The following is a 13,477-nucleotide window of genomic DNA, read 5'->3' on the forward strand; positions in this document are numbered from 1 at the left end:
CAGTGCAGTAAATTCACCAGAGTGGGACAGGAGTGACCTTGTGCACTCTTTCCAAGTCTTTCCTCTCTGGAGTGAGAGAGACTTAGGATCATTAAGAGCTAATTGTTATTGAATGAGCTACTCTCACTGGGAGCTGAGTCAATTGCTGAATTTTTATTTTAAGGTTTCAGTGTTTAATGTTTAGCCACATAAGTGAAATCATAGAGAAGACCATGAGAATCTTCATTATATTTTGTTGTACTTTGCTTGCCATAAGAAGCAAAGGTGACACTGTAGAAGGGGAACGTGAGATTTGAGTCCGGTTTTCAAACTATTTTCTCCTTAGCTATGTGACCCTCCAGTCTCACACGACCTACAAACAATACACTCAATATCTTTGCTCCCTGCTGTCCTCCTAATAGTCTTCAATGTATTCCTTGTCAACTTGACCAGGTACTTTATTCCTTCTCCACACTCCCATGATAATGGGCCTGACCGTCTTTGCATTTGTTCCCTATTGTAAGAACCTAAATCACTGCTTCTTTCATATTGGATGCAGTTCTGTACATGATTGCCCTTTGTTTCCCTTACTTGGCTATAGAATCCAAATAGGAAGGCTCTGGCAGGATGAAGTTATTAGGGGTTCCCAGTGGGCCTTGTTTTGGAGGCCTATGTTTCTTAATACAAAGATGACTTTCTCCTATATTTAATTGCTCCAAATCAGTTTGATTCATGTGCAGAACTGATACTGAATGGCTTTGTGGTTTATGCAGGGCTGCCAGTGAATTTGGCTAGATCATGCATGTTTCCAGCACCAAAGTGACAGATGTTGGTTATTGAGGCTCATACTTCACCACAAGGGTTACTTTTGTGCACTTAAGGTACCTACGGATATTCATAGCCAACAGTGATTCACAGGTTTGGGCAGGTAACATATCCCCACTATTGGATAAGCGCTTTCTGTCACAATCCCTGATGAAAACGGTGGAGATGATCAAGATGTTGATACCTCCTAGTAATCTGAAACGGACTTCTAGCCGAAGATTCCTTACGTTAAAGTATTCTTCAGACATCAGACTGAATCCGGAAGATTTTGTAGCATTTCTCCTGCATGCCGGTAGGTGGCGTCATTCAACTCAGCGTTGTCTGCACCTAAGTTGCCTTGTGTGGTACCTGTATAGGTGCCTTCCCTGCGAGATGACATCAGTTCTTTGCTTTCCGCACCAGATAGCGCTGATCCTGTCTGAGCAACACCTCAGTCACTTTTTGACTGGCTTTCAACGTTTTGTTGAATTTATTTTGAAAAATGTTCTCCTGTTGGGAGGTATGTCACCCAAGAAACCGGATGGCTTCAAACCATGTGGATCCTGTCACAGACAAATGTTGATCATAGACTCCCACTTGGTGTGTTATTGGTGCTTGACATGACTCCAAGACCTGCGAGGATTGCCGAGTCATGCACCCGAAGGTGGAAGGGGAGTGCTTCCTCTCCTCACCACTCGACGTCAGTCGACTCCGCAACGCTAGAGGTCTGGATTGCGCCAAAGGTCTCGGCACTGTGTACCAAGCCCTTCCCAATGGTCATAGTCAGGAAAGTCTCATAAGCATAAGAAATCCAAGAAGTTGAAGAGGGGTCTGAGTGTGCAGTATTCTTTGAAGTGTTCTTAAGGACACTGGAGCGTCGCCACTCTAGGCCCTGCGAGCCGGTGGAACCTGTCCCCCTGTCTGCGTTATTCTTCCCTGACTTTCCCTGAGCCAGAGCAACCCGCACCCAGTTGACTGTGTTCTGTGAGGGCAACTTCCTCAAGTTTGGGCTGCCTGGCTCATCGGGTGCGCCTTCGGTCCCTACGGGTGTGGGAGGGGCCCCCCTGGACCCACGCACCAAGACCTTCCTCGGCGCCCACTACAGTGCCTACGGTGCCAGATTCCCTAATCAGCACCATCCCATTGTTATTCCCGACGTCGACACTGAGCTGGATGAGCATTGCCCAGCTATGACACCGATCGGGCCCATGCTTCCTAGATCTGAGCCAGTGCCCTATTTGTTTGATAGGCCTGGAGATGGAGACGATTGGGAGGAGTCTCTGAACCCTTATGAATGTCAGCCCTCCGATGGGGAACAGGTCAACTGGTCAAGGAACTGGTGGAGGCAAGTCTGTTAGACACCTCACCTTACATTGATCTGGTCTGTCCTCCTAACGTTCCTATGGAGGAGGCAGCCTTTTTTGCAGTGGTGGTGCGTAAGGTGGCTGAGGTTTTGGACCTTCAGTTGCCCATGGTGACAGTCAAGATGAACGTCTTCACGGATTTGCTACAGCTGGGAGTCACCCCTTCTAAGTCCCTACTCCCTTTCAATGAAGCCCTTACAATTTGGGCCTGGTCCAAGCATTTTACAGGGGCTCCTGTGTACTGGGGCTCCTGTGCACAGGAAAATTGCCCTCAGCCATCACCATACTCCTGGGGACCCCAATTTCCTTAACTTGCACTCGGCTCTGGAGAGCTTGGTGGTGCAAGCCTTTACTTCCAGGATTAAACCCTCTCTACTGGATAGGAAATCCAAGAGGCTGGATACCTTTGGTAACAAAAGGGTCTGAGGCATGTGTGCTGTAGATATACAGGCTTTGCATACTCCTGCCATCTAGTGTTGAGTCCGGATGTTTGCAAGTTGTTTTTCTTCAAAGAAGTCTTTTCCACTCACAAGGTAGGATGACTCCTCCTTTCAGTGATATTGCGCATAGTTATCGACTCCATTGTTAGATAGTTTTTAACCCCATTGGGTTCAGATTTGGTTTGCTGTGTTCTGGTTTGAGCCCGTTCATTGGGATCCCTTCGGTTGGCAACCTGCTGTACCTGCATCAGTATTGTTTCGGACGCTTTCTCATCCTGCATGTCAAAAAATTGAAAAAAATCACTTGGTTGGATTGAGAAAACTCCAACTGCGGCCTTCGGGCCTAGCCTGTTTTATTTCACTTCTACTCGAACAAACACCATTGAGTAATCTGCCGATGGAACGGTCTCCATTCCAATTTTGCCCTCGATGCCACTACAAATATCTGCACACCAACCTTCACAAAGTCTGTAACCTGTGCCTTTCTCCGAAGCACAAGGAAGAAGACTGTGATGCCTGGCGCTTATTTCGCTCAAAGACACTCTGAGACTGCCGGGCTCCACAGAAAGAAATGCAGCAAAAAATATCAAATTCACCCGATATATTCGGAAAAGACATTGAGCAGGAAGAGATGGAAGCATGTGCAGTGGAAGAAGAATAGGCCTTCTCCGTCCAAGACTCCATCGCTGAATCCAAGCTGGAGATTGAACTTGAGTTCCATGATATGCTTGCCGGTCAAGGTGCAGTACGTTCCAAAGCCCCTTTGCCCACGATACCTACTTCAATTAAACATAAGGCTCCCGGGCCACCACTGGCATCCGGCCATGGTAGGAACCGAGACTCTGCTTCGAATGCCCCACTCTCTGGCTCGGCACTGAAAGTGCACATCAAGCCTTATGACTCATGCTCTCATCATGACACCACATCCTTTGCACCTAAAACATTTGTTCCGAAAGACAAGCACAAATCCAGCTCAGCACCGAAAATTTCAGCGCTGAGACATAAAAATACTCCTTAAAAGCCTACAGGGCCAATTCTGGAAAATATGCAACAAAAGCTGGATCCAAACCAAACAAAAGTATATATAAATCCAGACACTGGACATATTACAGCAAAGCCATTGATAACATCCTCCAAAAGGAAACAAGACGAAGGATATAATATCCCTCTAAAGAAAAAGGAGGACATGTATACTAGCCCCATTCACCCCATTACTCATACCCCTCCACCATGTTCACCAGTACCTATTATACCACCATTAGACCCTCTAGATATCGCGCCACAGGGCTCTCCTTGTTCAGATCCTGATCCTTATGTACAACCACCACCAGATCAATGGGATGATTACAGTACAGATCCTCCTACAGACACAGATCTATACGCAGCTAAACCTTCCCTTCCTGATAATAACACTTCAAATCAGGAGTTAATTGGCAGTACAGCCACATACCATAGATTCACATTACACAAGGAATCTTAGGAAGAAGATTTCTCATATGAAACTTTAGGAACCACACATAAAACAGCACAGTTGTTACCTATTTTAAAGAGTATTTATTTATTTATAGAGCGCTCTGCAACCCTACGGGCATCCTAGTGCTTTGATTCATATAGCTAGTAAACGCTGTGCATCATGGGCAGAGGGAATCTCATGAGTTGGAGTTAGATTTTAGGGAAGAGCCACGTTTTCACCTTTTTTCGAAAGGCCATCAGATCATCTGTTTTCCTGATATCAATAGGTAATGTATTCCACAGATGAGCTGCCGCTATGCTGAAGGCTCTGCCGCCGCAGGTGGTTTTCCTAATCCTGGGCATGCTGATGAGGTTGGATGAGGAGGAACGAAGGGACCGAGTAGGTTCGTACCACTTAAATTTGTTCTGGAGTGGTCGGGGGCCCATCCCATGCAATGCCTTAAACACAGTGCATAGGGATTTAAAAAGGATCCTCTGATGTACAGGTAGCCAGTGTAGATCGGCCAGAGCACGGGTGGTGGAGGATCTTCGCTCTCGGGAGAGTGCCAATTTTGCTGCAGCCGCCTGGATGCGGCATGGATGAGGCATGCTGAAGATTTTATTAAAGATCCAGTAAGGGCCCGTATTAGAACACCTAGGGTGAATAAAAATTCGCCACCATCTGACCCAATTTTTATAAGGAGCCAGCTTCCTTTAGACTCCTTAGTCGTGACCAATGCTCGTAAAAGAGCAAATTCACAAACTTCAAGTGATGCACCACCTACAGACAAGGAGTCCAAGTTAATAGATGCCTCAGGCAAAATGGTGGCTTCACAATCAGCCAACCATTGGAGCATAGCCAATACACAAGAAATTTTGGTTAGGTACGTAAGGGCCCACTGGGACAAAATGGAAGACTTACTCCAAAATCTCCCAGAGGTGCTTAAGAAAAGAGGACAGGAAATAGTACAGGTGTGAAAACTATCGTAATTTCCAGTTTCTCTATTAGGTGTGTGTTAGATGCTGCTGATACGGCAGCAAGAGCAGTTATCACTCGTATTCTCTTTAGAAGACATGCATGGTTAAGAATCTCTGGATTTAAACCAGAGGTACAACAGTCAATACTTAATGCCCCCATTTGATAAGGAACATATTTTGGTCCTCAAGAGGATGAATCACTTGACAAAATGAAAAAGGACATTAAGGTGGCAAAATCTGTGGGAGCTTTAAAGCCACCCTCTAACAATGGCTCCTTTTGCGACTCTTTTTATAGAGGAGGCTCAAAAAGTACCTCGGCAGATACCAAAACATTTTCCTATAAACCATACAATCAATCCTCCACCTCTATAGGATTTTACAAAGTTGCTTACAGACGAAACAATTTTAAAGGCAGAGTTAGAGGTACGCCAACACGTACCTCTCCTTCTCCCAACAAGTAGTGACTTCATAACAATTCCGCCCGATCATCGTACACTTGTTGGGGGAAGACTGCATCAATTTCTTCCCATTTTGCAATCAATAACATAAGACAAATGGGTGTTGGACAGTATTCAACATGGTTATTGCCTGGAACTCTCTTCAATCCTCCCAATATTCCACCTCACATTCACAAATACTCTTCAGATCACCATCAACTGCTCAAACAGGAAGTACACGCTCTTTTAACAAAAGGAGCTATAGAACTAGTTCCAATGCAACACCATGGATCAGGGGTTAATTCGCTTTACTTCCTAATCCCCCCAAAAAGGACCATTCTCTATAAACAATATTAGACCTCAGACCGCTAAACTTATACATACTGTCAGAACACTTCCAGATGATCACACTTGTTGCCTCTTACAGCAAGGTGACTTTGTGTCAACACTAGACTTAAAGGACTCATATTTTCACATCGCTATTCAGCCAGCACATCGCAAATACCTCACATTTGTGGTAGAAGGAAAACACTATCAACTCAAAGTATTCCAATTCAGAGTAACTACTGCACCTAGAATATTCACCAAATGTTTAGCAGTAGTACCATCTCATCTAAGAAGGCAACAAATTCATATCTTCCCATATCTAGACAGTTGTCTCATCAAAGCCAACACACATCTGAAGTGTTTACAACACACTCAAATTACTATAAATCTTCTTCATCAATTGGGATTCAGAGTTAACGGGCAAAAATACCCTCTCCAACCTGTACAGCTGCAACCCTATCTAGGAGATATGCTGAACCCTCAAACAGGTTTAGCTTATCCCAGTGCAGCCAGAATTCACAATTTTCAAACACTGCTGATACAATTTCAAAGCAATCAGTATCTAACAGTAAGAACTTTCATGCAGCTTTTAGGGAAGATGGCATCATGCATTCCCATAGTACCTCATGCAAGATTAAACATGCGTCCTCGACAAGAATGCTTAGCATGTCAATGGACTCAATCACAGTGTCAACTAAAAGATCTAGTGTTGGTAGACAGACGAACCCATCGCTCTCTGCAGTGATGGAACACAAAACGTATCAAAAGGTCCTCTTTTTATCGACGCTGTTCCACAAATCGTGCTCACAGCAAATGCATCCCTTACAGGGTGGGTTGTCCATCAACTGAGTCTAATACTTCAGGGTCTATGGGATACCAAACACAAGAGTCTCCATGTCAATAACCCAGAGCTTCTAGCTGTTCACCTACCGCTAAAAGCATTTCTACCTCATCAGATAGTGAAAGTTGTCCTAGTCCGGACAGACAATATGACAACTATGTACAAAAACAGGGGACACACTCTTGACAGTTATCACACCACTCTTGGACCATTAGGCATTGGGCCAAATCACTGATCCAACTGCTGACAGAACACCTTCCTGGGACGGACAACGAATTTCCGACCTCCTCAGCAGGATGCAGCAGCAAGTCCACACGTGGGAACTCCACCCCCAAGCCTCCTTCCCTACTTCCAAAATTGAGGATTTCCACAATTAGATCACTTTGCAACAGCTCAGAACTCAAAATGCCCCAACTTCGCCTCCAGGTTCCCATACCTTCTATCCAATGGCAGTGCCCTGTGGATAAACTGGTCAGGGATATATGCTTACGCTTTTCCGCTTTTCCTGCTTCTTCCATATCTGGTTCGAAAGCTCAGGCAAACATCTCTCACCCTCATTTTGATAGCTCCCACATGAGCTCGTCCACAATGGTTCACCACACTACTGACATTTTCTGTAGTTTTATACCAGAAGCTTCACCCCACCTCAAACCTTCTCACTCAGAACCCTGGAGAAATCAGACATCCAAATCCCAAGGAGCTCAACCTAGCGATTTGACTCCTGAAGTCATAGAATTTGGATACCGAAGTCTTCCATCAGATTGCATGCCAATTCTTGAAGAAGCAACAGAACCTTCCACTAGAGCATGCTAAGTAGCAGAGTGGAAAAGGTTTGTTATTTATTGTAAATAACCAAACAATTGAACCACTAGGTGCTTCTATACAACAAATCATTTGTTCATCTACAACGTGCAGGCCTTTCATACACCTTCATACGCCTAGACCTTGCAGCAGTGGCTGCATATCTTCAAAACAGACAACACTTATCTCTGTTCAAAGTACCAGTAATTAAAGCCTTTTTGGAAGGACTTAAGAGTGATACCACCAAACCTTCCACCCTCACCTGTATGGAACCTTAATATTGTTCTAACAAGACTTATGGGTCCACCTTTGAACCATTGCGAAATTGTCCACTGCAACTTCTTTTTTGGAAGGTGGCTTTTTTGATTGCTATCACTTCAATAAGACTGGTCATTGAGCTTCAGGCATTAACCATAGAAGAACCATTTTTCCAACTCCATCGAGACAGAGTGGTTCTTCATACTAACACAAAGCTCCTTCCTAAAGTAGTCTCTGCATTTCATATTCACCAATCAGCTGAGTTACCTGTTTTCTTCCCTCAACCGGATTCTGTAGCAGAAAGAGCTCTACATGCATTACATGTCAAAAGAAAAGAGCATTATTGTATTATATTGATAGAAAAGAAGACTTTCGCAAAACAGAACAACTTTTTGTTGCTTTTGCTTCAACTCATAAAGGGAAACCTGGGGCGAGGATGTAACCTTATGGCTAGAGCGGTCGACTTTGAAGCTGGGGAACTGGGTTCGAGTCTCTGCAACGACCCTTAACATCCTGTGATTCTGGGCAAGTCACTTAATCTCTTCCTGCCTAACAAACATGAATGTGTCCATCTGTAACGAAACTGGTGCTCATGTAAACCGCTCTGATACCTGATATCTTTTGGTCTAGTTTGCGCTATATAAAACTCATTAAAAAAAAAAACTGTTGCTACTGCTCGAACAGCCAGGTCTTGAGTTGTTTCCTGAAGGAGAGATGGTCTGGGGTCAGCCGTAGGCGAGTGGGGAAGGAGTTCCATGTCTTGGCTGCCAGGTAGGAGAAGGATCTTCCTCCGACGGTGGATTTCCGAAATCGTGGGACGGAGGCGAGGGCGAGGTTGCCAGATCGGAGCTGGCAGGTGGGTGTGTAGAAAGTGAGGCGGCTGTTGAGGTACTTTGGGCCTGTGTTGTGGGTAGCCTTATGTGCGTGGGTGAGGAGTTTGAACGTAATCCTCTTGTTGACGGGGAGCCAGTGCAGGTCTTTCCGGTGGGCAGAGATGTGGTTGCGGCGAGGGATGTCCAGGATGAGTTGTGTGGGTGACCGTCTTCCTGGTTTCGGTGGGGATCCACCGGAAGATCTTTCCGAGCATGCGCAGGGTGTTGAAGCAGGATGACGAGACAGCGTTCTTTTGCTTGGTCATCGTGAGGGAGGAGTCCAGGATGAAGCCCAGGTTGTGTGCGTGGTCCGTTGGTTTGGGTGCGGTGCCCACGGCAGGGGGCCACCAGGAGTCGTCTCAGGCAGAGGGAGATGGTCCTAGGTTGAGGACTTCCGTCTTGTCTGAGTTCAGTTTCAGGCGGCTGATCTTCATCCATTCTGCGACGTCTTTCATTCCTTCCTGGAGGTTGGCTTTGGCGGTGGCGGGGTCGTTGGTGAGGGAGAGGATCAGCTGGGTGTCGTCAACGTAGGAGATGATGTTGAGGTTGTGTCGGCGAGCGATGGCTGCGAGGGGGCTCATGTAGACGTTGAAGAGGGTGGGGCTGAGTGAGGATCCTTGTGGTACGCCGCAGATGACTTCGGTGGCCGCGGAACGGAACGGGGGGAGGCGGACTCTCTGCGTTCTTCCGGCGAGGAACAAGATGATCCACTCCAGGGCCGCTCCTTGGATTCCGGTGTTGCTGAGGCGCTGTATCAGGGTGGGGTGGCATACGGTGTCGAAGGCTGCTGAGAGGTCCAGGAGAATGAGGGCAGCAGTTTTCCCGTTGTCGAGCAGGGACCTGATGTCGTCGGTGGCTGCGATGAGGGCGGTCTCGGTGCTGTGGTTTGCTCGGAAGCCGGACTGTGAGGGGTCGAGGGATCCGTTGGTCTCGAGGAAGGCGGAGAGTTGTCTGTTGACGGTCTTCTCGATGACTTTGGCTGGAAAGGGGAGGAGCGAGGTGGGGCGGAAGTTCTTGGGGTCCGTGGGGTCCGCGGTGGGTTTCTTTAGGAGGGCGCTCAATTCGGCATGTTTCCAGCTCTCCGGGAAGGTGGCGGATGCGAAGGAGCTGTTGATGATGACCTGGAGTTGGGGTGCGATGATGGAGTCTGCTTTGTTGAAGATGTGGTGTGTGCAGGGATCGGTAGGGGAGCCGGAGTAGATGGTGTTCATTAGGCGGGTGGTGTCTTCGGTGCTGACAGGGGTCCAGGTGCAGAGGGTGGCGGTGGGGGGTGCTGGTTCGGTGGTAGGGTGCGTGGTCTGTGCGCCGAAGCTGTTGTGTATGTCGGCGATCTTGCGGTGGAAGAACGAGGCGAGGGAGTCGCAGAGGTCTTGCGGGGGTGTGATGTCGTTGTTGCAGGCGCTGGGGTTGGAGAGTTCTTTAACGATGCTGAAGAGTTCCTTGCTGTGTGTGTTGTTGTCCAGTCGTTCTTTGAATGCTGTCTTCTTGCTGGTGCAGATCAGCTGGTGGTGTTTGCGGGTGGCGTTCTGAGGGCTGTCATGTGTTCTGTTGTTTGATCGTGGCGCCAGGCTTTCTCGAGGGTGCGGCAGGTTTTCTTGGAGTTCTTGAGGTTGTTGGTACACCACGAGGCTTTCCTGCTGCCGGGTCTGCTTGGAGGATTATTCAGTGGTGCGAGTTCGTCGGCGCAGTCGGTGAGCCACTGTGTGAGGTTGCGGGCTGCTTCGTCGGAGTCCGTCGTGTTGGTGGGCGGGTTCTGGCTGAGGGTGGTGGCGAGCTGGTCGGCGGTGATCTTGCTCCAGCTTCTGCGGGGAACCTGTTGCGGGTGGTGGTGGGTGGTGGTTCTCCTGAAGTGGAAGTGGACGCAGCTGTGGTCTGTCCAGTGTAGAACGGTAGAGTGGCTAAAGGAGATGTGCTTGCTGGAGGAGAAGACGGGGTCAAGCGTGTGGCCGGCGTAGAGGGTGGGGGTGTTCACTAGTTGCTTGAGTCCGAGGTTGTCCAGCATGGCGGTGGTGTTGCAGTCCTTGTTGTTCTCCAGGTGGAACTTGAGGTCCCCTAGAAGGATGTAGTCAGTGGAGGTGAGGGCGTGCGGAATGACGAAGTCTGCGATGTCTTCGCTGAATTGTGTGCATGGTCCCGGGGGTCTGTAGATGAGAGTGCCCCTGAGGGTGGTCTTGGGGTCGGTGTGTATCTGGAAGTGAAGGTGCTCGGCGGCGGTGAGGGTGTCGTCGGAGTTGGTCGTGATGCGGATGGTGTTTCTGTGGACGATGGCGATGCCTCCTCCGGTTTGGTTGACGCGGTCCCTCCGGGTGATCTTGTAGCCCTCCGGGATGGCTATGGCGATGTCGGGGGCTGAGGAGGCGTTCATCCAGGTTCTGTGAGGAAGGCGACGTCTGGAGATGTTGTATCGAGGACGTTCCAGAGTTCGATGGCGTGCCTGTGGATGGATCGGGTGTTGAGCAGGATGCACTTGAGGTGGTTGTTGCTGATGCTTGGCTTGGCGGGTGCGGTGCACGTTCGGAGGCAGGTGAAGTTGCAGGCTTGGCAGGTGAAGGGTCCGTGGGTACGTTTCAGGGTGGCTCGGTAGCAGGCGGGGTTTCGGCCGGCGTTGAGTCCGTGGTGGCGGCGTCGTAAGTACGTTGGGTGGCTTGCGTCGTCGAGGGCCAGGGGTCCTGGCACTGGGCGCGGTCCAGGCGCGGACGGGCGCAGACGGGCTTGCCTTTGGCACTCCTTCGGCGCACAATCAGCTCGCCCTCTGCGCGTACGAGCGGGCTCCATATGAGGCGAAGTGGGAGGGAGGAGCAGCTGGGAGGCGGGAGCGGGGCGGCCAATGGGGATACAGAAGGAAAAAAGGGGGCGGGCCGCGAGGGAGCAGCGGCGGGAAGCGGGGTTGGGGGTGGCACACCAGGGGTACAATACTAACGAGGCACAAAATCAACTTCAAATTAGCAGAAAATAAAGAAAAATACAGTCACGAATTCACAGAATGAGGGTAACAGCGGGGAGAGAGAGAAAAGAGCAGCAGCGAGGGGCACCGAGGCCAGGGGCGAGCCTGTGGCACCTGGGCAGAGACGCTCTACAGCTGGCGAGCTGTGCGGCGTGGGGGGTGTCCTGGGGTCAGGTCACCCCCCACCACTAATTGTGATTATGATAAATTAAATTATCTAAGAGAATGTATGTTTGAGAAAGGAAAGAGGAAAGTGAGACTGTTGAAGTTTGATGAGTTGAATAGGTGGGAAAATACGCCAGGCGAAAGCATATCAAGGAAGTAATGAAGATGGTATGGGAGAAAGCCAGGGAATATGACAGAAAGAAAAGGGATGGTGAATTTGCTGACACTGCAACAGATTGAAGCTTCTTTCAATGAAGCCATTTTGCATATCTTTATTACCCTGCTGGCTCCCTCTAGTATGCCTTTGGGTCTCACTGATCCGCCTAGGCCTCCATTCTGGCTCCCTCAGGCGGATTCGTCCCCTACGCTATCTGTACCGCCTGAACCCGGTTCGGGTTCACCTCCAACTCTTTTAAAAAAGTAGTGAAAAATTGATATTTGTTGTTGCAAATTGTATGGTGTAAATAAACATTATGTAGCTGAAGTACAGCTATATCCATTAGAAAGAATTCTTGCATGGGGGATGATAGCTAAACAAGAATTGGAGGCTGGACTGTTTTTGCATGTATGGCATGAATCTACTGAAAAGGATCCCTCATTACAGTTTCTGTTGAATGGCACTTGTGATTATGATAAATTAAATTATCTAAGGGAATGTATGCTTGAGAAAGGAAAGAGGAAAGTGAGACTGTTGAAGTTTGATGTGTTGAATAGGTGGGAAAATACGCCAGGTGAAAACATATCAAGGAAGTAATGAAGATGGTAAGGAAGAAAGCAAGGGAATATGACCAAAAGAAAAGGGATGATAAATGTGCTGAAGAGATGAGTAAGACATTTGTGGTATTTGAACCAGAACAGATGGCTTCAGCTCCTTCCATTTTAGGGTACCCTACAATTGAATACATTTTCACTAAAAGACTGCACCCACCACCCTATGAAGCGGCCACTGATCATTTAAGGAAACACAGACCATATCAGAAACCTCTGGTTCCGATATGCCTGCATTAAAAGAACAGGGCGACCCAGCCAACCCTTTTTTCCTCCTCCCCCAGTTTTCTGCCTACAGGGTTACCTGCTCCCAGTACTAAATTATTAAGAAGCACCATAACACCAGAAATGCAAGATCAATTTAAAATATGCATTCAGAACTGCATGAATCGTGGCACTGAGTAGTATGCAGATAAGTGGGATAGGAATTTTAACACTTGTGAAAATGCAATGAAATCTCTATAATACAAGAAATGGGAAAGGTTATTCATCCCCTATGCGTTAGTTGTAATTCAGTATGGTTTACATGGTCAGCCGTAGGACCTGACACTAATAATTTCACCCATTACGACAACGAATTACTGAGACATTTTGTCTGACGGACGCTGAATGTAATACTGCATTTACCCTATATCTTGAATGGATTGACACATACCAATTCCTGCCTCTATGATGGTTTCCTATGCATAAAGTACTAGGTTTTGATGCCATAACCCTCTTTATCATGTACATCTCTCCTGGACTAAAGCAGAACTCATTGCCTTTTCCAAAGACTATCCCGATAGAAGGCAAAGCCCCAATATAAGATATACCAGAGCAGAAAGATATTGTGCATAGGCCCATACTACTCTGAGAGATAGGCGCAGGGAAAACAGAATAAGGATCAGAAACAGAAGGAGTTGAAGATTGAACTGTTGCTCCAGCACCTACAGCAATGGAGAGTCAGATCCACATTCCAGGCACAATGGGAGGGGAGGAGGTAGGTGATACTCTGTACCAACTTACAGACCCCAGAATGCTGAAATAGATAATGGATACTAAAATTGT

The 13,477-nt window shown here is 47.8% G+C and overlaps 1 protein-coding gene across 1 annotated transcript in view; it reads left to right on the forward strand.

The window, feature by feature from the left end:
• The window catches only part of RAD17 (RAD17 checkpoint clamp loader component), a 416,585-nt gene that overhangs the window by 291,230 nt on the left and 111,878 nt on the right, over positions 1-13,477 (forward strand). The window lies entirely within an intron of this gene.

Source organism: Lissotriton vulgaris, chromosome 3_1 (genome assembly GCF_964263255.1).
Source record: "Lissotriton vulgaris chromosome 3_1, aLisVul1.2, whole genome shotgun sequence".
NCBI classification, from domain to species: domain Eukaryota; kingdom Metazoa; phylum Chordata; class Amphibia; order Caudata; family Salamandridae; genus Lissotriton; species Lissotriton vulgaris.